At 38.0% G+C, this 27471-nt stretch overlaps 2 pseudogenes; one reads left to right on the top strand and one right to left on the bottom strand.

Moving 5' to 3' along the window:
• Nucleotides 1-2583: 2583 nt before the first annotated feature.
• Nucleotides 2584-3472, bottom strand: LOC133098304 (olfactory receptor 13C9-like; annotated as a pseudogene).
• A 13863-nt stretch (nt 3473-17335) lies between these two features.
• Nucleotides 17336-18223, top strand: LOC133097292 (olfactory receptor 13D1-like; annotated as a pseudogene).
• The last annotated feature ends 9248 nt before the right edge of the window (nt 18224-27471 follow it).

Below are 27471 nucleotides of genomic sequence, written 5' to 3'. Positions count from 1 at the left end.
ACGTAGAGAATGGACTTGAGGACACGGGGAGGGGGAAGGGTAAGCTGGGATGAAGTAAGAGAGTGGCATGGACATACATACACTACCGAATGTAAAATAGATAGCTAGTGAGAAGCAGCCACATAACACAGGGAGATCAGTTCAGTGCTTCATAACCACCTAGAGGGGTGGGATAGGGAGGGTGGGAGGCAGATGCAAGAGGGAGGAGATATGGGGATATATGTATATGTATAGCTGATTGACTTTTATAAAGCAGAAACTAACACACCATTTTAAAGCAATTATACTCCAATAAAGATGTTAAAAAAAAATGATGTCTTGGTGTGCTATGGAAGTATAAATGACAAGCAATTCAGAATCAAGAAATAATTTGCAGAAGAGGTGAGACCTAAACTGATTCTTAATTTGTCGTAAGAATTTGAGAGAGAAGTAATATAGAGAAGGATGTTCCAAGAAGAGGAAAATAACATCAATGGTGAAAGATAAGAAATGGCATGATGAACACAGGAAAAGAAAATAACTCAGCATCACAGGAACCTAACTAAAGAGGCATATGGAAGTTAGCGGAAGATGAAACTAAACAAACCAAAGCAAAGAAGGCCTCATTTGCCATAAGTGTCAATCAGGGCTTAGTTACAAATGACAGAATATCTTCTGGGTGATTTAAGCAGAAAGGAATTATTTCATTTACTATTATTATTAAATGATAGCGCGGGGGTGTTGCCATTCCTTCTCAGGAAACTTATGTTTTCCAAATCACAAACCCTAAGAAAAATTGAGAAACTGGAAAAACAGTAAAAGCTTTCAAAATAAACTTTCTGAAGGAAAACCCTCTAGAGGCCAAGTATTAAATAAGTATATCAATATTATAATGATACTATATTTGCCCAGCAAATTTGAACACGTGGGTACATCAAAACAGGGGACTTGCCTTTCTTTCCTTCAGGCCTTGATTCTACAACCCTGTGAGGCGGGAACACACTTCTGGTGTTCTCCTCTGAGGAGAAATATGCACATTAAAATTTCTATTTGCTTTAATTAATTTTCTAGCTGAAATTTATAAATGTGATATAAGACTAGGACCTAGATCAGTATTCCCAGAGAGTTTATGGAAGTAGTTGGACTCAAGCTGTGAGAAAAAACAAAATTAGAGTCTGAGTATACAGGAGAGCCTGTGGGTCAAACACAATATGCCTGACTTCAGAGGTTTTCCACCTACTTGGAATTCTTAGGGGGGGGAAAAGTCCTATGAGCTGCTGTATGGGAACTAATAGGTTCTTATAACCTATTTTGTCAGAGTGTGAATCTGATACATCAATGGTCTCAACCTTTGCTTCAGATTTAATCTGTGCATAACGATGATAGAAGCTAGAGGTAACTAAATAGAGTTCATGACTGTTTAACAGTCCTTCTACTAAAATTAAAAAGTAAACTTGGAAAAATAAAATGAATATACCCCAAATTCCACAACATCCCAACATCCTCTGAATTTAAAGATCCATCAATATAAAATGTATCCAGCCAAATGGATTTCCTAGAATGTGGCTCACTCCTGAACACACTTTCTCATTCATCTTGGGCTGTAAATTAGAAGTGTTCTCTTCAGATAGAGTAAAAATTTGAGGAGAAAGCCAAGGAAAATCAAGATAATGTTACCTCCTTCTGACATCTCCCAATCCTCTGCTTCCTCAGATCACTAGGGTCACAAAGCTAGTCAGTAACAGAGACAAGACATAAATGCAGGTCTACACGAGAAATCAAGAGCTTTGATATTCTAAGATTTGAAAAAGTATTGGAATTTCCTCAGGATATCAAAGAAATCTGGCTTCTTCTAAATCACACTGATAATGACCCGCCATCCAACTCAACACTTGTCCACATTTTCACCTGGAGTAGTAGACTGGATTTCAAACTTAGTTTTAATTTTGCAAAATTTTCTTTATGCTAAAGCTAACAAGTAAGCTGAAAAAAAAATTTAGGGAAATAAAAAGGACATCTTGATTGATTGCATAGGGCTCACCCAAAAGCCCCATTTACCCACTCCCTCTATAGTCCCAAAGGTTCAGTATCCCTAGAGTTCCACAGAAAAAAATATTCTAAATACTGAACAAGAAAATAGTATTTACTGGCTTAGGACTATTTGGAGATTAATGGGAAACTGCAACATAAGACTCTCCACTGGAATGTGGGTGCAGTGTTTTGGGGGATTTCTGTTTAGATTTTTTCACAACAGAGAGCTTTATTTATTTTGAAAGATTTAATGAAGCATTACTTATGAAATAATGTTGTATAAAAAAGTGAACATAAAGAGGCATATAACACCCAATTCCAATACTGCAATGAATATAGAATATCTTTCATAAAGTATTAGGGTAATAGGTGCTCTCTCTTTTCCTCATCCTACTGTCCTGTATCTTGCAAATTCTCTACAATAAGCATGAAATAATTTTGAAATGCTGTCATTACTAAAATTTTTTTAAATAAAATACAAAAGTTCAAAAAGAAGTTAAATTAACCAAAATCCCAAAATAATTCTCAAGCTTCAACAATGTCCAACATGTTCACAATCCAATATTTTTCCATTCACTTGCTAAAGAACCTTCTGTTAGATAGATGTGTTACTGCTTCCTTCACATCCTTGTTTCTGAGACTGATTAAAGGATTCATCATGGGAGTCATCACCCCATAGAACATGGATATAAGTTTGTCAATAGCATCCAAGACATCTGAATTAAGTGGCTCTTTAGACTTGGGCTTCATGTACATGAAGAGAATAGTTCCAGAGAATATTATCAGATGAGCCGAGCAGGTAGAGAAGGCTTTGCTTCTCCCCTGAGAAGTGTGGATTTTCAGGATGCTGGAAATGATTAATGAGTAAGAGATGACAATCAAGAGCAGGGGCACCAATGTGAACAATATCGCAGCCACAAACATGATGAACTCATCGCCTGAGATGTCAGCACAGGTCAATTTCATGACAGCCAGAATTTCACAGGAGAAATGACGGATGACATTATTCCTGCAGAAGGGCAACTGTACCACAAACACAGTTTGTACTGCAGAGTTGACAACTCCTATGATCCAGGGGTTGCAGATAGCCACATACCGGTCAAAGGCCATCATGCCCAGGAGCACACACTCTGTTGTCCCCATGGTCAAGCCAAGGAACATCTGCACTGCACAGCCAGAGAAGGAGATCGTCTTTCTTTCCAAGAGGAAGCTCAACAGTGTGGAGGGAATGGAGGTGGTGGTTTAGCAGATGTCCAAGGAGGAGAGGTTCCCAGGAAGAAGTACATAGAGGTATGAAGGTGGGAGTCTCAGATGCTGATTAAAATAAGGGTGCCATTACCCAGAAGGATGACCACATACATTATTAAGATTAGCACACAAAAAAGAGTAGTTCAAGCCTTGGGTAACCAGAAAGCCCCTTCAGAAAAAATTCCACCAGAATGATTTGGTTTTCCCATTCCATTTTACTTCTCTCTTTTAACTGTAAGAATTCAAATAATTTTTTAAAAAGCAATAGTTTCTTTACTATGGTAAGTCCAACTTCACCAATGCACAAATATAGAAATTTTTCATGAACCCAATGAGAAGACAGCAGAAAGAAAATAGGGAAGGGGAGAAAGAGAGAAAAGTAAGGGAGTGAAGAAGTAAACAATATGGGAAGAGAAATATGAGGGAGAAGCAATTGTACTGATCACTCTTTCTGAGCCAGCAACTGTGTGTGAGGTTTTTTCCATGCATTACCTCATGTAAACCCCACAATTTTTATCATTTTAAAGATAAGGAACTTATCTAAGTTAAACTAAGTGAGTTTAAGCCGAAAGTCATATAAATGATGTGTAGCAAGGCATGGGCTCAAACTCAAGCTGGCTTGTGGTCCATAATAAGCTGAGATTTAGGCAGCCTAGCTCCTGGGTCAGGAGGACTCAACAGTAACCCACTGCATACTGAAACGCTGAAAGAAGTGTGTCAATCTGATGGAAAAATTGTCAGCAAAAAACCCAACCAGTGTTTACTGATGGCCTGATTGCCAAAAAACAGGTGTAATTTATGTGAAGCCCAGTAATCTAAAGTCTTCTGACAATGAAAATACCTTTTTTGATGAGAGACAGAGTGACATTTTTAATTTTAAATTATCATACAGCAAAATATACAATAAAATTGATTTTGTCTCTTTCAGCTTATAGTTCTATGAATTTTAAAACATATGCAGATTCATGCATCTATCACAATAATCAGGACATAGAACTCTTCTATCACCATAAAAACCCCCTTGGGCTACCACTTTATAATCACTCCTTTCATCCATTCGTAAATCCTGGCAAAGATGTATATGCTTTTTATCCCTATAGTTTACCCTTTAACAGAATGGCATATAAAAGGAATCATATGAGCCATTGCCATCTGGCTCCTTTCACTTAGCATAAATCCTCTGAGATTCATCCAAGTTGTTACTGGTGAGTAGTACTCCATTGTAGTGATATACTACAGTTTATCTATTTACCTGTTGAAAGACATTAGGGTTGTTTCCAGTGTGGGGCAATAATGAACAGGCTGTTATAAACATTTATGCCCAGATTTTTGTGTGAACACAACCTTTCATTTTTCTAGTGTAAAGATCCAGGAGTGGCATACTAGATGATATGAGGTAAGAATATTTATGTTTATAAGACACTGTCAAAAGGTTTTCCAGAGTGGCTGCATTTTTGCATTCCAATGTGTGAGAGTTCTAGTTGCTTCCCAACCTGATCAACAGTTGATATTGTCAGTAATTATATATTTTTCCCATTCTAATAGGTATGTGGTGATATCCCATCATGATTTTAAATTACATTTCCCTAATGACTATTGTTTGGGGGTTTTCTGCCATCCTTATACTCTCTTCAGTAAAGTATCGTTCATGTCTTCTGCTCATTTTTAATTGGGTTGTTTGTTTTCTAATTGTTGAGTCTTGAGAATTCTTCATCTAGTCTGGCTATGAAACATTATCAGATATATGACTTGCACATACTGTCTACAAGTCTGTGACTTGTCTACCCATTCTCTTAATGTAAACACTTTTAACTGCCATTTTAACTGGTTGCTGCTTAAGTCCAATGGAAGGGGACACAAAGAAAGACTGTGACCAAAAAGACATCTTCCAACAGTTCTGTTCTTTAACACCTCTCATTTGGAGTGATTCCTCAGGGAGATATCCACATCACCCAGGGAGCACAAACAATAGGTTCTGCATCCAAAGAACTTGCCTCATAAAGTCTCAGGCCATTCCTTTTAATTTTACCTCAGAAATAGCACCTCCCTCTCCCAACACACACACACACACACACACACACACACACACACACACACACACAAATTTCCAGTAATATTTTTGTTCATGGACACAGAATCCATTGAAACTGCTCTAATTCATCTACAAAATAAACAGGTACTTGATGTATAGACCATTTCTTCTTATTCAAGAAACTTGGTGCAAAATTTAGGTCTGAAGTGAATCCTTTGGACCTATTCAACCAGCTTCTAATCACCTATACCTGCCTTTGGCCACTATTAGGGTACTTCTCCTTTCATCTTATTTTTCCATTATTTCAATTAACCCAACTGTTTATGCTTTTGGATTCTTTTATACCCCAAAGATGCATGCTTTTTTTACTCTGAGTCCCAGATTCACCTTCTTAATGCTAGGTGATAAATAAAGTCCCCCAAGTCCCAATTACCCGGTAAATGATGATTGAGAAGCAGTTTTATGCTGTAAGCTCACTTTGTCTACTGGAAAGAATAACCATTTTTTGGTATGAAGTTGAGATTTTTACTGACATGCAGGTGTGCTTTAGTATTTCTATAAAAAGGTTCTACAGACAATAGAAAACTTCTAGCATGAAGTCGCAAGATGTTGAAAATATTACATCACAATGTATACGACTGCACCCTCCACAGGCCCAGCCACGGAGAGGAGGAGGCCGCTATCAAGTTTGGAGGAAATGGGCTTTGAGGTGGCGTGGCCTTCACTGTGGACAGGCAGAAGCTCAAAGCGCTACCCAGCGAGAGGGCCTGTGGCAAGTCTGTGCTGCAGAAACAGCCGCACTGGCCTCCGCTTCCTGTTTTCCCAGCTTCCACTGTTCCCAAACTTATCCCACCTGGGGGCCCACACCCACTAAAAGCTGTAGCTTCCATCCACGCTGCTCCACTCAGGCCTCACTGAAACCCTTTTCTGAGTGGACCGGCTCGATGACAGGCCTCTGTCTTTGTGAAGAGCATATGAACACACACTAAACATGATTTCTGTATGGATTAAGCCTGTCTTTGGCCAGCAGTGACCACAGGGCTAGGGTCCTTCATCCATATCCTCTCTGCTAACAGGTCCAGGTACTAGCTATGTGACCTTGGGCAATTTACTTAACTTTTGCATCTCAATATTCTCACCTATACCGTGGGGATTTTAATAGTCTCATTGTGGTGTTCTTGGGAGAAAAAATTTTTAAATGCCTATAAACAATCTGGCATAAGGTAAATACTGTTTTGGTTTCCTTCATCTTCCATTGACTTCATTTTTTTCAAGTTCTTCCATGTTTCTTTCCCCAGTTTTCACTCCTAAAAAAGTACCTTTAAATTTTTATCAGTCAAAACTGGTCAGGTATCTGGTTTCTTCTTACTCAACCAACATACAAATTTTCATCATACCTGATATGATATTGATGCCAAACTCTACTCACTTTGTATGAAGAGTGTTATATCACTATAGCAAAGGCCAATGCCATATAAAACAAGGAACTCACAGGTTGACTTTTTTTTAAAAGGCTATTTCAATTCATTTATCTAAAAGTTAAATGAGTGTATGTGTGTGGGGGGTTGGGTCACAAATATTATGTCTAAAGTTACCACCGGAATGCATCACCACCAACAACAAAATAATTAAAATTTCTCAAAACAATTCCCCAAATACTCATGCACACATAACTATGAAAGTCAAAATTCTTTCCTATTAGCTAAGGACTCATTGTTCCTCTTCATTTCCTTTTACACAAACGAAAAGATGTATTCAAACAAGTAATAAAGTTTTCCAAATAGCACCCCCAGTGAGGGGCTCCAGGACAGGGACCGCCTGTCTGTTCATGATTAGTGCTGGAAAAACATTTGTAGACCAAACCAAAGAAAACTGAACTGGTGCCATAAGGTAAATTGTTACAGAATCGCAGCTTTGGTGACACCAGCCTACTTTATGTTCTGGATAAGAGTGCAAATCTGCTGCCTATTTTTCCAACCTCATTGGACCAATAAGAAATGACACCAGTAGACATGTAGGCACTTACACTGAATCACGGACCAGGAATCTATATTCTGGCTAAATAAATCTTTATTCCCAGTAAGATAAATTCTTGACCTATATATCCATATTTTTTGGATATTCAAATTACTTCCAGTTTCAAATTACTCTTTGGGTCATATTTTTCATTTTTCTCCTTTTTCTCAGTATATCAAAGAAAATATCATCTTAGAATTTTTTAAATTCCTATTCTCTATAGACTCTTCATAATAAGAAATATTCTATCACCAGTTCAATATTCAACTCAGTTCACTGAACTGATATCCCCTTGGATTGGTGTTATTAGTACGTTTTCAGCAATTGCCTTAAATGGAAGGTCGACTTGCCTCCTAGGTTGTAACACACAGCAGATTGTTGCACTGGTCTATTTGTAGCCTATTGCACACAATTTTCCATGGCGTTGATAAATTTCTGAAGGTGTAACCACTGAGGAGCCATAATGTCACAGGACTTTTCTGGAAAACACTGATAGCAAAGGTACTATTTCAAAATTGTTTTAAAAGCTTCTATTCATTAGAGCCAAATAAGATGGTTTACAAAGGGAGTATATTTTGGTTCTGCTAGTACAAAAGTAAGAGGAAAATGAATATTTGAGAATATGGAAGATTTCATTTGCCCTTCAAGCCCAGGTGGAAACACTGCCCCATTGTGAAGACCCAGGAAATTCTCTAAAGAATCTTCTCTTGGCTCAGGAAGGCAATTTAAATATTTCTTCCTCTCAGGGACTCATGCAATTTTCTAAGCCATAACTTTAAATCGCTTCAGGGAAAAGATGTTAAAAACTTTTGAAAACTTCAAGAATAATGTCCTAAAGATTTAATTATATTAGATCCATTACTGTATTTCAAATAACCAATCAGAAGTCTTGAGAATGTGTTTTATCCCATTCTCAATCTATTATCATATACTGCTGGAATCCTTAATCCAAACATATTCTGATGGTTTTTGTCCAGACCCTTGTTTATCCTACTATGTCTTACTGATAATATAGCAGAAAGACCTCTTTTAGCCACATTAACTCTTAGTTATTAATAATAATAATAATATACAAATTTCTAGGCATTCTTGTAAGAATTTTATATATATTAGTTATTTAATTCAAATTTGTTAATTTGTTAATCAATTAGTGAGTAAAGAGAAAAAGGGTTTTATTGTACAATATTTTCTAATAATTACTGCATTTGGCTCTGAAACTCAGAACTCTGAAACATGTGCTATGTGAATATGAGTGGCATTTTTTTTTTTTAAAACATCTTTATTGAAGTATAATTGCTTTACAATGGTGTGCTAGCTTCTGCTTTACAACAAAGTGAATCAGTTACACATATACATATGTTGCCATATCTCTTCCCTCTTGCATCTCCCTCCCTCCCACCCTCCCTATCCCACCCCTCTAGGTGGTCACAAAGCACCGAGCTGATCTCCCTGTGCTATGCGGCTGCTTCCCACTAGTTATCTATTTTACATTTGGTAGTGTATATATGTCCATGACACTCTCTCAGCCTGTCACATCTCACCCCTCCCCCTCCTCATATCCTCAAGTCCATTCTCTAGTAGGTCTGTGTCTTTATTCCCGTCTTGCCACTAGGTTCTTCATGACCTCTTTTTTTTTTTTTTTTTTTTTCCCTTAGATTCCATATATATGTGTTAGCATACTGTATTTGTTTTTCTCTTTCTGACTTACTTCACTCTGTATGACAGACTCTAACTCCATCCACCTCATTACAAACACCTCCATTTCATTTCTTTTTATGGCTGAGTAATATTCCATTGTATATATGTGCCACATCTTCTTTATCCATTCATCCGATGATGGACACCTAGGTTGCTTCCATGTCCTGGCTATTGTAAACAGAGCTGCAATGAATATTTTGGTACATGACTCTTTCTGAATTATGGTTTTCTCAGGGTATATGCCCAGTAGTGGGATTGCTGGGTCATATGGTAGTTCTATTTTTAGTTTTTTAAGGAACCTCCATACTGTTCTCCATAGTGGCTGTATCAATTTACATTCCCACCAACAGTGCAAGAGTGTTCCCTTTTCTCCACACCCTCTCCAGCATTTATTGTTTCTACATTTTTTGATGATGGCCATTCTGACCGGTGTGAGATGATACCTCATGGTAGTTTTGATTTGCATTTCTCTAATGATTAATGATGTTGAGCATTCTTTCATGTGTCTGTTGGCAATCTGTATCTCTTCTTTGGAGAAATGTCTATTTAGGTCTTCTGCCCATTTTTGGATTGGGTTGTTTGTTTTTTTGTTATTGAGCTGCATGAGCTGCTTGTAAATCTTGGAGATTAATCCTTTGTCCGTTGCTTCATTTGCAAATATTTTCTCCCATTCTGAGGGTTGTCTTTTGGTCTTGTTTATGGTTTCCTTTGCTGTGCAAAAGCTTTTAAGTTTCATTAGGTCCCATTTGTTTATTTGTGTTTTTATTTCCATTTCTCTAGGACCTGGGTCAAAAAGGATCTTGCTGTGACTTATGTCATACAGTGTTCTGCCTATGTTTTCCTGTAAGAGTTTGATAGTGTCTGGCCTTACACTTAGGTCTTTAATCCATTTTGAGTTTATTTTTGTGTATGGTGTTAGGGAGTGTTCTAATTTCATACTTTTACATGTACCTGTCCAATTTTCCCAGCACCACTTATTGAAGAGGCTGTCTTTTCTCCACTGTATATGCTTGCCTCCTTTATCAAAGATAAGGTGACCATATGTGCGTGGGCTTATCTCTGGGCTTTCTATCCTGTTCCATTGATCTATATTTCTGTTTTTGTGCCAGTACCAAACTGTCTTGATTACTGTAGCTTTGTAATATAGTCTGAAGTCAGGGAGCCTGATTCCTCCAGCTCCATTTTTCGTTCTCAAGATTGCTTTGGCTATTCGGGGTCTTTTGTGTTTCCATACAAATTGTGAAATTTTTTGTTCTAGTTCTGTGAAAAATGCCAGTGGTAGTTTGATAGGGATTGCATTGAATCTGTAGATTGCTTTGGGTAGCAGAGTCATTTTCACAATGTTTATTCTTCCAATCCAAGAACATGGTATATCTCTCCATCTATTTGTATCATCTTTAATTTCTTTCATCAGTGTCCTATAATTTTCTGCATACAGGTCTTTTGTCTCCTTAGGTAGGTTTATTCCTAGGTATTTTATTCTTTTTGTTGCGATGGTAAACGGGAGTGTTTTCTTAATTTCACTTTCAGATTTTTCATCATTAGTATACAGGAATGCAAGAGATTTCTGTGCATTAATTTTGTATCCTGCTACTTTACCAAATTCATTGATTAGCTCTAGTAGTTTTCTGGTAGCATCTTTTGGATTCTCTATGTATAGTATCATGTCATCTGCAAACAGTGACAGCTTTACTTCTTCTTTTCCGATTTGGATTCCTTTTATTTCTTTTTCGTCTCTGATTGCTGTGGCTAACACTTCCAAAACTATGTTGAATAATAGTGGTGAGAGTGGGCAACCTTGTCTTGTTCCTGATCTTAGTGGAAATGGTTTCAGTTTTTCACCATTGAGGACAATGTTGGCTGTGGGTTTGTCATATACGGCCTTTATTATGTTGAGGAAAGTTCCCTCTATGCCTACTTTCTGCAGGACTTTTATCATAAATGGGTGTTGAATTTTGTAGAAAGCTTTCTCTGCATCTATTGAGATGATCATATGGTTTTTCTCCTTCAATTTGTTAATATGATGTATCACGTTGATTGATTTGCGTATATTGAAGAATCCTTGCATTCCTGGAATAAACCACACTTGATCATGGTGTATGATCCTTTTAATGTGCTGTTGGATTCTGTTTGCTAGTATTTTGTTGAGGATTTTTGCATCTATGTTCATCAGTGATATTGGCCTGTAGTTTTCTTTCTTTGTGACATCTTTGCCTGGTTTTGGTATCAGGGTGATGGTGGCCTCGTAGAATGAGTTGGGGAGTGTTCCTCCCTCTGCAATATTTTGGAAGAGTTTGAGAAGGATAGGTGTTAGCTCTTCTCTAAATGTTTGATAGAATTCGCCTGTGAAGCCATCTGGTCCTGGGCTTTTGTGTGTTGGAAGATTTTTAATCACAGTTTCAATTTCAGTGCTTGTGATTGGTCTGTTCATATTTTCTATTTCTTCCTGGTTCAGTCTCGGCAGGTTGTGCATTTCTAAGAATCTGTCCATTTCTTCCAGGTTGTCCATTTTATTAGCATAGAGTTGCTTGTAGTAATCTCTTATGATCGTTTGTATTTCTGCAGTGTCAGTGGTTACTTCTCCTTTTTCATTTCTAATTCTATTAATTTGAGTCTTCTCCTTTTTTCTCTTGATGAGTCTGGCTAATGGTTTATCAATTTTGTTTATCTTCTCAAAGAACCAGCTTTTAGTTTCATTGATTTTTGCTATTGTTTCCTTCATTTCTTTTTCATTTATTTCTGATCTGATCTTTATGATTTCTTTCCTTCTGCTAGCTTTGGGGTTTTTTTGTTCTTCTTTCTCTAATTGCTTCAGGTGCAAGGTTAGGTTGTTTATTCGAGATGTTTCCTGTTTCTTGATGTAGGCTTGTATTGCTATAAACTTCCCTCTTAGAACTGCTTTTGCTGCATCCCATAGGTTTTGGATCGTCGTGTCTCCATTGTCATTTGTTTCTAGGTATTTTTTGATTTCCCCTTTGATTTCTTCAGTGATCACTTCGTTATTAAGTAGTGTATTGTGTAGCCTCCATGTGTTTGTATTTTTTACAGATATTTTCCTGTAATTGATATCTAGTCTCATAGCGTTGTGGTCGGAAAAGATACTTGATACGATTTCAATTTTTTTAAATTTACCAAGGCTTGATTTGTGACCCAAGATATGATCTATCCTGGAGAATGTTCCATGAGCACTTGAGAAAAATGTGTATTCTGTTGTTTTTGGGTGGAATGTCCTATAAATATCAATTAAGTCCATCTTGTTTAATGTATCATTTAAAGTTTGTGTTTCCTTATTTATTTTCATTTTGGATGATCTGTCCATTGGTGAAAGTGGGGTGTTAAAGTCCCCTACTATGATTGTGTTACTGTCGATTTCCCCTTTTATGGCTGTTAGTATTTGCCTTATGTATTGAGGTGCTCCTATGTTGGGTGCATAAATATTTACAATTGTTATACCTTCCTCTTGGATCGATCCCTTGATCATTATATAGTGTCCGTCTTTGTCTCTTGTAATTGTCTTTATTTTAAAGTCTATTTTGTCTGATATGAGAATTGCTACTCCAGCTTTCTTTTGATTTCCATTTGCATGGAATATCTTTTTCCATCCCCTCACTTTCAGTCTGTATGTGTCTCTAGGTCTGAAGTGGGTCTCTTGTAGACAGCATATATATGGGTCTTGTTTTTGTATCCATTCAGCCAGTCTGTGTCTTTTGGTGGGAGCATTTAATCCATTTACATTTAAGGTAATTATCGATATGTATGTTCCTATTCCCATTTTCTTAAATGTTTTGCGTTTGTTATTGTAGGTGTTTTCCTTCTCTTGTGTTTCTTGCCTAGAGAAGTTCCTTTAGCATTTGTTGTAAAGCTGGTTTGGTGGTGCTGAACTCTCTCAGCTTTTGCTTGTCTGTAAAGGTTTTAATTTCTCCATCAAATCTGAATGAGATCCTTGCTGGGTAGAGTAATCTTGGTTGTAGGTTTTTCTCCTTCATCACTTTAAGTATATCCTGCCACTCCCTTCTGGCTTGCAGCGTTTCTGCTGAAAGATCAGCTGTTAACCTTATGGGGATGCCCTTGTGTGTTATCTGTTGTTTTTCCCTTGCTGCTTTTAATATGTTTTCTTTATATTTAATTTTTGATAGTTTGATTAATATGTGTCTTGGTGTGTTTCTCCTTGGATTTATCCTGTATGGGACTCTCTGTGCTTCCAGGACTTGATTAACTATTTCCTTTCCCATATTAGGGAAGTTTTCAACTATAATCTCTTCAAATATTTTCTCAGTCCCTTTCTTTTTCTCTTCTTCTTCTGGGACCCCTATAATTCGAATGTTGGTGCGTTTAATGTTGTCCCAGAGGTCTCTGAGACTGTCCTCAGTTCTTTTCATTCTTTTTTCTTTATTCTGGTCTGCAGTAGTTATTTCCACCATTTTATCTTCCAGGTCACTTATCCGTTCTTCTGCCTCAGTTATTCTGCTATTGATCCCATCTAGAGTATTTTTAATTTCATTTATTGTGCTTGTCATCGTTTCTTGGTTCCTCTTTAGTTCTTCTACGTCCTTGTTAAATGTTTCTTGCATTTTGTCTATTCTATTTCCAAGACTTTGGATCATCCTTACTATCATTATTCTGAATTCTTTTTCAGGTAGACTACCTATTTCCTCTTCATTTGTTAGGTCTGGTGTGTTTTGACCCTGCTCCTTCATCTGCTGTGTGTTTTTCTGTCTTCTCATTTTGCTTATCTTACTGTGTTTGGGGTCTCCTTTTCACAGGCTGCAGGTTCGTAGTTCCCGTTGTTTTTGGTATCTGTCCCCAGTGGCTAAGGTTGGTTCAGTGGGTTGTGTAGGTTTCCTGGTGGAGGGAACTAGTGCCTGTGTTCTGGTGGATGAGGCTGGATGTTGTCTTTCTGGTGGGTTTGTCCACGTCTGGTGGTGTGTTTTGGGGTGTCTGTGGCCTTATTATGATTTTAGGCAGCCTCTCTGTTAATGGATGGGGCTGTGTTCCTCTCTTGCTAGTTGTTTGGCATAGGGTGTCCAGCACTGTAGCTTGCTGGTCGTTGAGTGAAGCTGGGTCTTGATGTTGAGATGGAGATCTGTGAGAGATTTTCGCCGTTTGGTATTACGTGGAGCTGGGAGGTCTCTTGTGGACCAGTGTCCTGAAGTTGGCTCTCCCACCTCAGAGGCACAGCCCTGATGCCTGGCTGGAGCACCAAGAGCCTTTCATCCACACGGCTCAGAATAAAAGGGAGAAAAAATGGAAAGAAAGAAAAAAAGAGGATAAAATAAAATAAAATAAAGCAATTATAATAAAAAATAAGAAAAAAAATTATTAAGAGTAAATTTATTAAGAAAAAAAAATTTTTTTTAATTTTTAAAAATAGATTTATTAATTTTTTATACTAAAAATAAGAAAAAAATTATTTAGAAAAAATTTATTAAGAAAAAAAATTTTTTAATTTTTTAAAATAAAAAATATGAAAAAACTTATTAAAAATTTTTTTTAAAAATAGAAAATAAGGAAAAAATTATTAAGAAAACATTTATTAGGGAAAAAAAAAATTTTTAAGCCAAAAAAAAAAAAAAAAAAAACGGACGGACCTAACCCTAGGACTAACGGTGAGAGCAAAGCTATACAGACAAAATCTCACCCAGAAGCATACACATCTACACTCACAAAAAAAAGGAAAAGGGGAAAAGTTAATATATCCTGCTCCCAAAGTCCATCTCCTAAATTTGGGATGATTCGTTGTCTATTCAGGTATTCAACAGATGCAGGCACATCAAGTTGTTTGTGCAGCTTTAATCCGCTGCTTCTGAGGCTGCTGGCAGAGATTTCCCTTTCTCTTCTTTGTTCGTACAGCTCCCGGGGTTCAGCTTTGGATTTGGACCCGCCTCTGCATGTAGGTCCCCTGAGGGCGTCTGTTCCCCGCCCAGACAGAACGGGGTTAAAGGAGCAGCTGATTCGGGGGCTCTGGCTCAGTCATGCCGGGGGGAGGGAGCAGTACAGAGGAGGCGGGGCGAGCCTGCGGCGGCAGAAGACGGCGTGACGTTGCAGCAGCCTGGCACGCCGTGCGCTCTCCCGGGGAAGTTGTCCCCGGATTACGGGAGCCTGGCCGTGGCGGGCTGCACAGGCTCCCTGGAGGGGCGGTGTGGAGAATGACCTGTGCTCGCCCACAGGCTGTTTGGTGGCGGCAGCAGCAGCCTTAGCGTCTCATGCCCGTCTCTGGGGTCCGCGCTGATAGCCGCGGCTCGCGCCCGTCTCTGGAGTTCGTTTAAGTGGCGCTCTGAATCCCCTCTCCTTGCGCGCCGCGAAACAAAGAGGCAAGAAAAAGTCTCCTGCCTCTTCGGCAGCTGCAGACTTTTTCTCGTGCACCCTCCCGGCTAGTTGTGGTGCGCTAGACCCTTCAGGCTGTGTTCACGCAGCCAACCCCAGTCCTCTCCCTGGGATCCGACCGAAGCCCGCGCCTCAGCTCCCAGCCCCCGCCCGCCCCGGCGGGTGAGCAGACAAGCCTCTCGGGCTGGTGAGTGCTGCTCGGCGCCGAGCCTCTGTGCGGGAATCTCTCCGTTTTTCCCTCTGCGTCCCTGTTGCTGTGGGATCCGCGCTGATAGCCGCGGCTCGCGCCCGTCTCTGGAGCTCGTTTAGGCGGCGCTCTGAATCCCCTCTCCTTGCGCGCCGCGAAACAAAGAGGCAAGAAAAATTCTCTTGCCTCTTTGGCAGCTGCAGTCTTTTTCCCGGACTCCCTCCCGGCTAGCACCGAAGCCCGAGCCCCAGCTCCCAGGCCCCGCCCGCCCCGGCGGCTAAGCAGACAAGCCTCTCGGGCTGGTGAGTGCTGGTCGGCACCGCTCCTCTGTGCGGGAATCTCCGCTTTGCCCTCCGCACCAATGTGGCTGCGCTCTCCTCCGTGGCTCCGAAGCTTCCCCCCTCTGCTACCCGCAGTCTCTGCCCACGAAGGGGCTTCCTAGTGTGTGGAAACCTTTCCTCCTTCACAGCTCCCTCCCACTGGTGCAGGTCCCGTCCCTATTCTTTTGTCTCTGTTATTTCTTTTTTCTTTTGCCCTACCCAAGTACGTGGGGATTTTCTTGCCTTTTGGGAGGTCTGACGTCTTCTGCCAGCGTTCAGTGGGTGTTCTGTAGGAGCAGTTCCACGTGTAGATGTATTTCTCATGTATCTGTGGGGAGGAAGGTGATCTCCGCGTCTTACTCTTCCGCCATCTTGCCCCTCCCTCCGAGTGGCATTTTGAAATTCACAAAAAATTCAGACGTTTGAAACCATGTAATGAAAACCTATAAGCCATCAAGCTATTCAGTTTTCTTATTGTAACTCTACAACTTAATTTGTAACTCAATCCCACTCCATACTATAAGCATCTCCAAAGAATTTACCTAAATAGATAGATATACCCAGATTAACCGACATACAGTCACCACCTATCTAATTTACACAATTAGGAGGTAATGGGGTGTGTGTGTGTGTGTGTGTGTGTGTGTGTGTATGTATATATGTGTGTGTGTATATATATATATATATATATATATATATATATATATAAAAATATATTCCAGGTGCCCTCAGCCATTCTTTACTTCTGCAGGCAGTGCTCACCTTTCCTTGAACTGCTTCACCCAAATAGTAAACACAATTTGTTCACCACAAAAATCACTAACCTAGGTAAAACGAATTTTGACTAAAAGTCTGAAGATAATGGGGGAGAAAACACAGCACTGAACAGGAAAGTAGTTAAAACTGGGTGTCAACATCACTGTTTCTGAAGTTCATTGACCTGATTACAAAGAATTGCTTTCTGAACATCTTAATAGGTCCTGTGGTTAAGCGTCCTTCCCAAGAACAGAGCTCCTTTAACCATTTCTTCCTTTCTTCTCTGCAAAACACAAGGGGTCCTCAAAATCCTATGTCCAACATTACTTAAGTGAAGCCCTCAAATAAGTCACATCAGAACAGTGTTTCAAGAAAATGGAAATATTCTTTTACTTTTTTGACAGAGAAATTTTAGTTACTATTTTTTAACCTATCTCATACCAGATATTTATTTTAAAATGCAAATCATTCTTCCCTGCCTCAGACTTTGTGTATCACAATCCCAGAAAATGGAATACAGAAGCCTGCATTTTTAATAAGTTACCAGTGTCACTCAGCTGATTTATGCACTAGAAGAGGAATCCCATGAGCTGATCTCACTGCTATTAACACTATTCCAGCTAATGCTCACATAGTTGTTACACCTTCTACCCCAATTACCTCTTACTTGATGTAACATGGAACCACTCATTTAACTCATGTGCTACTTCCTCTTTTGGATCCTTTCAAGAATGAAAAAGAAAAATGGAAAGGACCAATTGGACAACTGAAATTGAGTTCATTCTGAGAGACCTTTCTGAGTACCAAGGAATTGACAAAAATTTCTTTTTGTCATGTCTTTAGTGATGTGCCTGGTAATCCTCCTGGAGAACAGCACCTTAGTCATCTTAACCCTCCAAGAATCCCACCTCCACACACCATGGACACCATGGATTTCTTTTTTGGTAGCCTCTCCTTGCTGGATATCTGGTACACATCCTCTTTTGTCCCCTCTTCCTATTATTAAAAAAAAATATCTCATTCATAGCTTGTATTACATAAATGTCTATCTCTTTATGTAATGGGGTCCACAGAGTGTGTGTTCCTGGCAGTGATGGCATATGGTTTCTACATGGTCATCAGCAAATTTCTAAGATAATTCATCATCATAAACTAGAAACTTTGTGTTTAGATGGAAGCTACCTCCTGGGGATTAAACTTTCTCAATGGGTTGGCACAAAATGTACTCATATTATGAGTGTTCTTTTGTGGAAGAAATATCATTAATCATTTTTTTGTGAAGTACTGACTTTAATAAAGCTGGTCTGCACAAATGTTTTCTTGAATGAGAGTATAATACTGTTGGGCAATGTAATATTTTCATTTGCTCCATTACTGCTAATTTGTTTCCTATATTTTCATCATCTATGCTGTACTGAGAATCAATTCAGCTGAAGGAAGAAAAAGGCCTCCTCCACCTGCTCAGCCCACGTAACAGTGGTGATTGTGTTTTATGAGACAATCCTCTTTATGTACATAAAGCTAAAGTCCAAAGACATGACTTTGAATAAGCTGATTACCCTGTTCTATGGGGTAGTCACCCCCATGATCAATCCTATCATCTACAGCCTGAGGAACAAGGAAGTGCTATGAGAAAAATATTGAGTTAATACTGGTTCCGGAGAAAATGATAAGAAACTGACATCTTTGAGTTCACGCACAAAACAAGCTCACATATTTTAAGGCAAGGGTTTTAAATATAAACAGAACAAAAGAAAGTCATACATAGAATCATAGAATTTCAGAGTTAGAAATTTCAACATCACAAGTCTAATTATATCACATTCTGAAAACAACTGTGATCTCATAAAAATGTAGGGTTAAGTAGTCTAAGAAAAATGCAAGTAAACTTATGAGGACAAGACAAAAAATATATTTAAAACTAGGTCTTTCCAAGAAAATCCGACACATATATGTTTTCAGTACCCCTTATTTGAAATACTTTTGATATATTTATTTGCTTATTTTTTTCCCCAGAGACCTCATCTGGCCCCAACCTACATTTTGAACTACATATTTCACCTTCTTGTTTCCTGCCCACATTGCCCCCATTCCTTAGCACATACTGTGCTACATTCACTGTGCAGTTATCCAATTATTTCATGTTCTTTCTCACCTAAGGACAATAACACACACTATTTCCTCTGCATTGGTACATTTCTCCTTCTCCAGTGAAATCTTGGCAATAACAAAAGAAATAGATCAAGTGTTACATCCTCTGTAACGCCTTCCAATACTCCTTTGAGTTAGTTACTCCCTCCTCTACGCCTCCCTGACCCTTACCTACTGCAGCAATTTTTCTTTTATGCTATAACCGCTTGTTAGCTTCTGAAATCTTCCCAATGGCACCCTATTGCTCACTGTTCCCTGCATGAAGTCCAATGCCAAGTTAATTAAAAATAGTGGGAGGTCATTAACTGTTGAATTAATTAATTAAAATGGAAAAAATAGTAAAAAAAATATAAGTCCAAGTATCTGAAATGCCACACAGGAAAATAAGAGACATAGACTTTATATATTATTTCATCCCCCAAACCACATTTACAAATACTTTTGTAAAATAGAACCTAATCTTTAAATGTAGGGGAAAATAAGGGAAGATAAAGGACTTACAATATACTAAAGAGGTCATAAAAATGTTCCCTTTGAGTAACTAGTGAGTTGTAATATATGGTAGTGTTTCTTAAGATCTCACTGACCCTCTGATTTTATATTTCCGCTCAAATTCTGCACTATAAACTCAGGTTTTATTTTTAAGAACAGATTTTAAATTAACTGCACATATATGCTGCTGATAAGAATGTTGTCAAAATTCCTTGGAACATAAAGATATTTTTTTGTTGTTTTGTTTTGTTTTGCCACAAAAGAAATTCAGTTTGCAGCACAAATGGAAAGATTTCCCTGATTCAAAATCAAAATTCAGAATCAAAATTGTAATCCGCCTTCACAGAAATGGAAGCATAACTAATAGACAACCTTTTTTTCACTTTTTAAGAATTCCTCACAGTTTTTCTTGTCCTCCTGAAATATCTCTTGATATTTAACTTATTCCTCAAATGTATTCTAAAAGTAATACAGGAAATAGAGATATACAGTGGGCTCAAGTCTTGGCCGCCATTTATGACCTATGTGATCTTTATACGAGCCTAAATTTTCTCATCTACCTTACAAAATTATCTGGAGATAATCCTTAAGAGTAGGGAAAATGTCATATCCATAATGAATCCCCAGCCTATACCGAGCACATACACAGTGTTGAATAAATGAGAGAAGAAATCAACCCAAAATCAACACTATCTATCATTATTAATTAATGAAAACATTTTTAAAAATAGTGTATATATGACACCTAGCACACCACATAGCATATATTATACATTAATTAAATAATACTGCCTCTTCCATCTACTGTCTTCTTCATTTGCTCTCTGGTTTTTGAAAATAAGGAAATTAAGCAAGGATTCCTGGGTGTCTGTATCTGAATGAGACAGTGAGGGACAATCATATTTTGCATTTTCCACCATTATTAATTAATTAAAAGGAACTTTAAAATAGCATATATAAGTCTCCTTGTTATTTTTTTTACCTAGTACACTTTATGTACACAGTATGCATTATTTAAATATTCCTTCTCATCCCATCACTTATCTTCCTCATTTGTTCTCTCAGTTTTGGACAATAAGGTAGCTAATCATGAATTCCTGGGTGGTTACATTTGAAAAAGGCATGAAAAGGAGGAAGTACTAGCAGGAAGTGATCAAAGAGGATGAGGTGGCTAAAGGAAGTAAACTCTGGAGTTCAGCCTTCATTTTACCTGATCAAGGAGGGAATGGACATGGGAAGACAAGGGGTAAATAGAGACGAAAAAGTCAGATAGAAAAAAGAAAAATAGTAAAATGTAATGAGGCCTTCCTATGAGCCAGCTGCTTTCAAATAATGCCACACTTAACCCTTAATAGGACAATAATACATTCAAATCTGACTATTAAGTTTTTCTTTACTGTTTAACCCTTATGGTATGCTCAACCCTGACCTTAGGATATTTTCAAATTCCTTATTTATTGTAGCATATTCTCCATCCCAAATATCAGCATTACTTTGTTTTTGATGTAAATATATTAGGAAATAACATAAGTATAATCAGTTAATGAATTAGGCAGGGAGCCATCTCAGATAAAGGAAGAGGTGTAAACCTTCTAGTCAAAATATGAAGGGGGGGGGACACTTCTGATTTCTGTTGTCTTCACTATGGCTGAATAAGTTTCTATGAGACTCAAGCATCTCAGCGATGACAACTATAAACTTTGTACAAAATATCAAAAAAATTACTCAGAAGAATTAATGTTTTGGTGTGAGTTGCACATCTGTATGGCTATAGGCTGAGCTAGGCACTGTACGGAGTGGGAATACACTCTGGTAGTAAACTGGCACTCTTTCTGGACGAGTCAGCAGTGTTCTGGGAAAAGAGCCACTGTAATGCAAGGGGAAATTCCAGAAAGGGGAGATACAGAAGAGGAAGCATCAAATTCTATGTTAACATCTTGACCCAGTTCTCTGATTGACTCCTGTGCCATGTATGTACAACTCAGCTAAAGATGAAAAAAGAAAAAAATTCCTGAACTAAGATATGAACTGTTAACAAAAAGACCTAGTTTGCAGTTTGAGCCAAACCAGGTTCATGACAAAACCAACACATTAAAACTAGTCAGAGGAATTTAATGGAATTCAGAGTCTCCACAATATCACATTGTCCAGGATACAATCCAAAATTACTCAACATAAAAAGAATCAAAAATACGTGACACACTCTCAAGATAAAAATGCAATCAATGGAAACCAACCCTGAGATACCCCAAATGTTGAAATTAGCAGAAAGGATTATAAAGCAAGTAATATAACTATTTAGATAAAGTAAAGGAAAAAATATTCACAAGGAAGGAAAAGATACCAACTCTCAATGGAGAAATAAGTATCAAAAGAAACAAATGGAAGTCTAGAACTGAAATGTATAGTATCAGAAATTTAAAATTCCCTGAATGGGTTCAACAACAGAATGGAGATGATAAACAATCCAAGACCTGGAGTAATGTCAACATCAGGGCACCGTGAATCATTCCTTTTTCTCTCCCCTTCAATTTACAACTAATTGGATATCCATAAACAAACAAAAGCACCTCCACACAGCCCACCAAGACACCCAAGAGATCCATCCATCTGTACATGTGGAAGTGGGTGGATTAAACCTCAGAGGAGGCTGTAGAGCCAGGGGAATGGTGCCAGAAGAGGCAATAAAAGAGGCAGCAGTGACTGGAATGGCACTGAGCCAGCACGACCTTTCTGGCAGGGGAGGTGGAAGGTGAAGAAGGTGAGTGGGAGACTGCCCCCACCATGCAGGCTGCAGGTGAAGGGACCCATCACTCCCTGAGGAGAAACCAGTGACTGGTGGGAGGGAATGGAGAAGGAAGAAGGCAGACAAATAGAGCTGAAGGGATGTCTGTCCAGGGATTCTGGCAAGAGATCCTCCCAGGAACCTCTGGGATCTCCCCCATCAAGGATTCCCCTGCGGGACCATGGGCACACACAAAGCACCAAGTACTAAGAACATACCTTCCGCCACCCAACGCTGCCACCACCTCCTTTTTTGTTTGTTTTGTTTCTCCAGCAGCATTTTTTTATGTACTCAGGCCTATTCCTAGTGGCCAGTCAGCTCTGGTAACAAAAACCAAAAACTTGTGCTATAGTGCCACCTTCTGAAAACAAAAGAAAGGCTCCTATTTACCAACTGTGGAACGATTATAATCAGAATAAACAAAGCCTTATCTAAATAACAAAGGTGTTTCCTACTTCAAATGCAGAGGCATGGGGACTTTCATCAAACACTATGAAAATATCACAATCATCTGGTACCTCAAAAAAGAAAACGACAATCTTTCAGCAACCAGACATGGGAATATTGTGATCTGACACCTGTTAGAATGGCTATCATCAAGAAGACAGTAGACAACAGGTGCTGGCAAGGATGTAGTGAAAAGGAAACCTTATACACTGTTGGTCAAAATGTAAGTTGGTCCAACCACTATGGAAAACAATACAGAGGTTCCTCAAAAAATTAAAAATAGATCTACCATGCAATCCTGCAATTCCACTTCTGGATGTATACACAAAAGAAATGAAAGTAGGATTCTGAAGAGATTTATGCACTCATGTTTATCACAGCATTATTCATAATAGCCAAAATATGGAAACAACCCAAATGCCCATCAATGGTTGAATGAGTTAAAAACAGATATATATACACCATGGAATATTATTCAGCCCTGTGAATGAAGGATATTCTGCCATTTGTGACAGCACAGATGGACCCTGAGCACATTATGCTAAGTGAGATAAGTCAGAAAGAGAAAAACAAGCCCTGTATGATATCATTTATATGTGGAATCTTAAAAAAATCAAATTTGTGAAAAACAGAATAAAATGGTCGTTATCAGGAGATAATGGGTGGGGAGATAAGATGAATAGTGTGAAGTGTAAAAACCTGTAGGGAGTAGTAAATAAGCCATAGAATCTAATGCTCAGTATAGTGAATATATATAATAATATATTGTATTTATTGTAATTATGTAATCTGATAAATAGTGCTACAACAACAATCTCTTTACAATATATAAATGTATCAAAGTAACACGCTGTACATGTTAAATTGACACAATGTTACACGTCAAACATTCCATTAAAAAGTATTTTAAAATCCAAGATTTAAAGGCTTAGAAAAAAGAGTCAAGGACCTGGAGACCAAATCAAAAGGCGTAACACACATGTAATTGGTATACCAGAAAGAAAGGAAATAAAGATAACATCAGAAATCACTGAAATACAAAATAGGCAAAATCCTCAATAAAATATTTGCTAACTGAAGTCAGTAATATGTTAAAAGAATCATATACCATGTTCAAGTGGGATTTATTCCAGGGTGCAAGGATGGTTCAACATCTGCAAATCAATCAATATGACATACCACATTAACAAAATGAAGTATAAATTCATATGACGATCTCAATATATGAAGAAAAAGCATTAGACAAAATTCAATATCAATTTATGATAAAAACTCTCAACAAAGTGTGTATAGAGGAAACATACCTCAATATAATAAAGGCCATGTGTGACAAGCCCATAGCTAACACCTTACCCAATGGTGAAAAGCTAAAGCTTTTTCTTTAAGATCAGGAACAAGACAAAGATGTCCACTTTGCCACTTTTATTCCACACAGTACTGGAAGTCCTAGTTAGAGCAACTAGGCAAGAAAAAGAAATAAAAGGCATCCAAATTGGAAAGAAGTAAAATTGTCTCTATTTGAAGACAACATGATATTATACATAGAAAACCCTAAAGACTTCACCAAGAAAAATGTTAGAACAAACAAATTCAAAAAGTTGCAGGACACAAAATCAATAGTGTAGAAAAATCAGTTGTGTTTCTATGCACTAACAATGAACTATCAGAAAGAGAAAGTAAGAAAACAATCCCATTTACAACTGCATCAAAAAAATAAAATACATTGAAATAAATTTGACCAAGGAAGTGAAAGACTGGCACACTGAAAACTATAAGACATTGATGAAAAAAATTGAAGAAGACACAAATAAATGTAAAGATATTCCGGGCCCATGGTTTGGAAAAATTTATATTGTTAAAATGTTCATACTACCCAAAGCAATCTACAAGATTGAATGCAATCCCTATCAGATTCCAATGGCATTTTTCACAGAAATAGAAAAAAAATTCTAAAATTTGTATGGAACCACAAAAGACCCCAAATAATGAGAGCTTAAGTCCATTTAAAATAGCACCCAAAATACTAAAGAATAAACTGAATTTATTTAGGAATAAGACCTCTACACCAAAACTACAAAACTTTCTGGGAGAATTTAAGACCAAAATAAGTGGATAGATATATCATATTAATGAATTTACATAGCATTGTTAAATTAATTCTCCTCAAATTTATCTTTAGAATCAACATAATCCCAGTCATAACCCCAGCAGCTTTTTCTGTAGAAATATATAAGCTGATCTTATATTTTATATGAAAAATCTTGACTTTCCCACAAACATCGTTATGAGATTATATTATGTTCTGTTCTGTTTGTTTTGACCAAAAGATAATTTTGGAGGAATGTAGCATGGAAGGAAAAGGTCTAAACACAACAGTGCATGTCTAAGAAAGTATAAATATTTCATTAGCATCTCACTAAGAAAGAAGCCCTAATGACCTACATGGGAAAAGAATCTTAAAAAGAGTGGATATATGTATATTTATAACTGATTCACTTTGCTGTACAGCAGAAAGTAACACAACATTGTAAATCAACTATACTCCAATAAAAATTTTTTAAAAAAAGAAAAGAAAAGAAGCCCTTAGAATCCACTAACTTCCCAGACTGGTAGAAATTGCGAAACAGTATTTCTGAGCAACTCTACTCTGTGACAAGGGCCACAATATCTCTTATCCAAACTAGGATACTTCTGAGACTGAAACAGGGTATTTTTAACAATTATACTAGGACAACCAGCATAAACTTGGATCACTGCATGCAAATCATATTATATGGTCATCCACAGATTATGCTATCAATAAAATTTTAAATAACATTCTTATCCTGGCGTTAGTAGCATATTTCATTGACCAAAGGTCAGTAATAGTCCCTTTAGCTCAGGTCCTTGCCCCTTGATATCACTGAGGTCTGTTTTAGAAGACTAAAGAGCCTTTCTTTATCACGTGTGTCCCACCAAAAAGTCTGAAACACAAGAGCTGATATCCAGGGTTTTTTACAAATCCATATCTGTGGATAAATGATGCATTTTCATTCCACACAGAAAGAATCTTGTTAGGCAAGACACAGTAGAGCAATTTAAAAGAAATCTGACAATCCAGAAATCCTTGCCTTCATGTGAAACTACCACATTTTTTTCTCTAATAAGGGCAGCAATATGTGTGGATTTATAAAAATAATCTATGCCATTTGTGCACTCATTAGATATGTTCTTTTGTATGACCAAGGAAAAGGCTAATTATTCTCTATTGGTCCATATCCATTATCCCAGCTTAAGTTTCTTAAACCCAGGATGAGCATGGCTGTAAGTAGAACTGGGCAGAAGAATCCTCTCTTGCACTTAACACACTCATGAGGAGCTTTTTTCCAAAGAATATTACAGGAAAACCAGAGCAGTGTGTCTCTCTTCTAAGAATAAGTGTCAAGCAGGAGCCAAGCAAGACTTTAAGAGATTCAACTACGTGGGAGTATAAGGAAGTCTTAATTCTCAATTCACAAAATCCTTATATTGGGTACATCTTATTAGCCCTTCTAATAATTTATTCATGGTTAAAATACACTCCCTCTACCCTCATTAAATAAAGCACCTAAGCCTTGTTCTGGCTCCTGTCATCCTTTCAACATGCCTCATGGATCAAGTCCCTATTTTCCTTTGAAAATGTTGTTCTACTGTGCTCTTCACCTGGGATATCTGTCCTCTACTTTCCACTTGGAGAAATATTACTTATCCTTCAAACCCAGGTAAAATGTTTATTATTTACTCGTGGAAGATTTTTTTCTGTGATTTTACTGTTTTTAGTTTTATAATAGGTTTTATCACAGTGTATAACTGTTTCATTACCCCCATTTCTGCCATGGGATGGAACACTACTCAAGAGCAAGATGCAAAGCCTATTTGTCTTTTTACTTTTCCATTCCTTAGTAAAATGTATTGACTCCACACCCTGAGGGTTTGGGTCTTGGAGTGAAAAAATATGTCTTGAACATCACTTTTGAATGTTTTTCTTCTCAGAAGTATCATAAACTCTTCCAAGTAGCACATAAAATCAAATTACACCTGGCAGTAAGCAAAAATTCACTTCTTCTATTTAATAGGAGTGAATCTCTCATTTTCACAATAGAAATATTATATTTTTGTCTGTGACTTTATTTTCAATTATTTTATCTTTTCATTCATCTTAGCGTGATAAATGCATCTCTCCACTGGTATATTCTATATTCAGTTCAATAGTCAATTTCAATAAATCAATCAAATAAACAACAAGTATCCTATTTAGTGGGCTCCTTTTAGACCTAAAAGCATTTATCGAAACTGTGGTTTATTACTAGGCTATAGTGGGACACAGAATATATAAAGGATCTAGCCCCACTCAGCGAGGATCAAGATGGTGGAGTAGGAAGATGTGGAGCTCATTTCCCCACACAAACACATCAAAAATATTGGGTTGGCCAAAAAGGTCGTTCGGGTTTTTCCCTAACATCTTACACAAAAACCCAAACAACCTTTTTGGCCAATCCAATACTTCTACATGTGGAACAACTCTCACAGAAAACCAACTGGAAATTGGCAGAAGATCTCTTATACAACCAAAGCTACAAGAAAGATCCGCACATAACTGGGTAGGAGATGTTGGCTTGCTAGCAATCAGAGAAGAGAGAGACCTTTGCTGACAGCTGCCACCTCACTGCAATTCCCAGCCCAAAACTCAAGTCAGGAAGGGCTGCTGGTATGCTTGGTGGCTAGGCACTGAATATCGGGCGAACCAGCCCTGGGAGGGGACTTGGTCTAGCTGCAAGGAGACAGCCTGAAGGGCCTGAGGTATGGTCCAGGCTGAATCTCAGAGCCCATTGTCAGCGTGCACAAAGCAAGGGCAGTCCATGGGTGGGTCTGGCAGCAGTGGATGTTGTTGGTGCTCACACTGGGTGGCATCACAGAATCTGTCAGACAACCCCTGGAAAGGAGTACCCAGTGGCTCATTTCCTGGCAGGGGCACTCCAGTTCCACC

Source organism: Eubalaena glacialis, chromosome 9 (assembly GCF_028564815.1).
Source record: "Eubalaena glacialis isolate mEubGla1 chromosome 9, mEubGla1.1.hap2.+ XY, whole genome shotgun sequence".
In the NCBI taxonomy this organism is placed as follows: Eukaryota; Metazoa; Chordata; class Mammalia; order Artiodactyla; family Balaenidae; genus Eubalaena; species Eubalaena glacialis.
Note: the sequence above shows the minus strand (reverse complement) of the source record. Positions and strands in the feature narration are given on the sequence as shown.